Source organism: Lissotriton vulgaris, chromosome 1_1, assembly GCF_964263255.1.
Source record: "Lissotriton vulgaris chromosome 1_1, aLisVul1.2, whole genome shotgun sequence".
Lineage (NCBI taxonomy): Eukaryota > Metazoa > Chordata > Amphibia > Caudata > Salamandridae > Lissotriton > Lissotriton vulgaris.
The window spans coordinates 100,540,815-100,544,344 of record NC_141685.1 but is presented as its reverse complement, the minus strand read 5'-3'; the positions used below and the strand labels follow the sequence as shown (position 1 = coordinate 100,544,344).

The following is a 3,530-nucleotide window of genomic DNA, read 5'->3' as shown; positions in this document are numbered from 1 at the left end:
CACAGGCATCAAAATGTTTGTTCTGAGTATATGTCATACCAGTGTATGGAATGTGGGAAAAGTTTCACTGAGATAAATAGCATCAGAGAATTCATTGAGGTGAGAAATATCATCAGTGAGAAACACTTTGATGTGCAGAGAACACTGTTACATCATAGGGTTTCACACCAGTATGGATTCTATCTGTACTGAATGAGGACAGGCTTCACTTGTAAGACAAATATGTTAAGTCACCAAAGAATCCTCACTGGTGAGAAACCCTGCTGGTGCACAGAATGTGGGGAACACTTCACTCTGACAAGCGCACTAATCACACATCAGATAATCCATACTGGTGAGAACCCCTACAAATGCACTGAATGTGGAAAAAGCGTCAGTGAGCAGCGTCGGCTGGTGAAGCATCGGAAAATCCATGCTGGTGAGAAACCCTTTCAATGTTTAGAATGTGGAAAAAGCTTCACTCGGGCACGTGCAATGCTTGTTCATCAGAGAATCCATACTGGTGAGAAACCCTATCAGTGTACCGAATGTGGGAGAAGCTTCAGTGTGAAGCACACCTTGAAGCAACATCAGAGACTCCATACTGGTGAAAAACCCTTTCAATGTACAGAATGTGGGAAAAGCTTCCCTCAAGCAAGTGCACTGCTTTATCATCAGAGAATCCATACTGATGAGAAACCGTACCACTGTGCTGAATGTGGCAAAAGCTTCAGTGTAAAACACACCTTGGTGCAGCATCAGAGAATCCATACTGGTGAGAAACCCATTTAATGTACAGAATGTGGAAGACCCTTCTGTGTAAAGAGCACACTGTTATCACACCAGAGAATCCATACTGGTGAGAAACCCTTTCAGTGTACAGAATGTGGAAAACGCTTCTATATAAAGAGCACACTGTTATCACACCAGAGAATCCATACTGGTGAGAAAACCAATCAGTGTATAGAATGTGGGAAAAGCTTCACTCAAGCGAGCACACTGCTAGTACATCAGAGAATCCATACTGGAGAGAAATCCAATCAATGTACAGAATGTGGGGAAAAGTTTACTCAGAAGGGAAGCCTTTTGGCACATCATAGAATCCATACTGGTGAGAAACCGTACCACTGTGCTGAATGTGACAAAAGCTTCAGTGTAAAGCACACCTTGATACGGCATCAGAGAATCCATACTGGTGAAAATCCCTATCAATGTACCAAATGTGGAGAGCGCTTCCGTATAAAGAGCATACTGCTGTCACACCAGAGAATCCATACTGGTGAGAAACCCATTCAGTGTACAGAATGTGGGAGAAGCTTCAGTATGACGTACAAGCTGGTGCAGCATCAGAAAATCCATACTGGCGAGAAACCTACCACTGTGCTCATTGTGACAAAAGCTTCAGTGAGAAGTACATCTTGAAGAGGCATCAGAGAATCCATACTAGTGAGAAACCCTACCACTGTGCTGAATGTGACAAATGTTTCAGTGTGAAGTGGAACCTGGTGCAGCATCAGAGAATCCATGCAGGTGAGAAACCATTTCAGTGTACAGAGTGTGGAAAAGGCTTTAGTGTAAAGAGAAAACTATTGTCACATCAGAGAATCCATACTGGTGAGAATCCCTATCAATGTACAGAATGTGGGAAAGGCTATTTTCATAGATCCACTTTGTTGATACATCAGAGAACGCATACTGGTGAGAAACCCTTTCAGTGTACAGAATGTGGGAGAAGCTTCAGTGTGAAGTACAACCTGATGCAGCATCAGAGAATCCATACAGGTGAGAAACCCTTTCAATGTACAGAGTGTGGAAAAGGCTTCAGTGTAAAGAGAACACTGTTGTCACACCAGAGACTCCATACTGGTGACAACCATTTCCAAGTACAGAATGCAGAAGAAGCTTCACTCTGAAGAAAATGCATCAGAGAATCCATACTGGTGAAAACCTCATAACTGTACAGAATGTGGAAAACAATTTATTGAGAGCGGAGAACTGGTGAAGCATCAGAGTCCATACTGGTGAGAAACCATATAATTGTAGAAAGTGTGAGAAAAGATTCACTCTTATGAAAAATATGTTAAGCCATCAAAGAATCTACACTAGAAACCCTATTTTATTTTATTTAAATATTTTTATTGGGATTTCAGGTGCATTACAAAGAGACATAAAAAATTCATTTACACAAAACACTTTTCCTCTATGTCTACTATTGTATTTATCATCAATTGTATGTATTTGACCTTCTGCCTCAACCTTGTATATAGTGTTTTGCGTAAATGAATTTTTTATGTCTCTTTGTAATGCCCCTGAAAACCCCTATTTGTGAGCAGAATGTGGAAAATGCTTCAATCTGAACAGCACACTGTTAAGATATCAATAATCCATACAGTGGAGAATCTGAATAAAGTTACAGATTGTAGGAACAACTTCACTCAAAGGAAGGTCTGTTCCAGCATTGGAGGACACCTACTTAGTCAAAGGCGGATGTAGTGTGGGAAATGTGAGAGTAATCCACACTGCAGAGAAACCCTCTTTGGGCACATCATTTGGGAAAAGTTTCACTCAGACAAGCAAACTGTTCACACATCAGATGATCCATACTGGTGAGAAACCCTACCACTGCACAGAATGTGATAAAAGCTGCAGTAAGAAGTGAAACCTAGTAACTTTGAAGAAACTATCTCTCCAAACTGAATTTAACATCCAGGAGATTCAGCGATGACAGTCTATCGGATTCCCTGACTGGCGTATTGCAACATAATAAGTCAAGCACATTTTGGAACATAATCTCTCCAAGCATGAGTGCAGTCAGGAAATTTGTTTCATGTCCAATCTCACATTACGATTTGTAATCTTACAATTAGGAGTTGTATAAAAATTGTTAGGCGTAGTAAAATGATGGAACTTGAAATACTTGGACATTTTCAGAGTGGCCTCCTAAAAGAATAACAGTTACAACAACTAAGAAAGGCTGAAAATTGTCATGGTCAGGAAGCGAAGACCTCATGAAATGCACATATTTATTCTTAGTATGGTAGGATCTCTTGCTGCAGTTAAAGTTCATTGTAGGGCTGCTGCACTGCACTGAATCAATTGCTCTGCCGTAGGGCTTACGGTCAAATATCAGGAGGCGCTGGTGGTTGTAGCTGAAAATGGGGCCAATCCTGTGCCTGGACCTAGAGGCCTGTGGGGACAAAGACACAAGATGTTGTGATCTCCAAGGAGGGGAAACACCATTCACTCTCATCCACCTGTACTATTCTTGGCCCTCGTCTGCTGCAGGTGCGGTATTGATCCAGCTACTCAGTGGCAGAGATAGACAGTGACCAACCTCGGACCTCGCTTTGGGGAGGTAGTATGCTGTTTTTTGGGATGCCCAGGGGTGTCCTTATGCGAGTTCAAGTGCATTGCCCATTATCATTAACCTGGTTGGTGTCTTTTTTGAGGTGGTGCTAGACAGAGATCCCTAGATAATCATTGTAATGTTTGCTAGTTTATCAGCCTTTCTCTTGTCAGTGGTATGAGCAATGTGACATCACTGTTTAGCA

The 3,530-nt window shown here is 41.7% G+C and overlaps 1 pseudogene; it reads left to right on the top strand.

The window, feature by feature from the left end:
- Positions 1-222: 222 nt before the first annotated feature.
- LOC147737584 (uncharacterized) lies at positions 223-1,892 on the top strand (annotated as a pseudogene).
- The last annotated feature ends 1,638 nt before the right edge of the window (positions 1,893-3,530 follow it).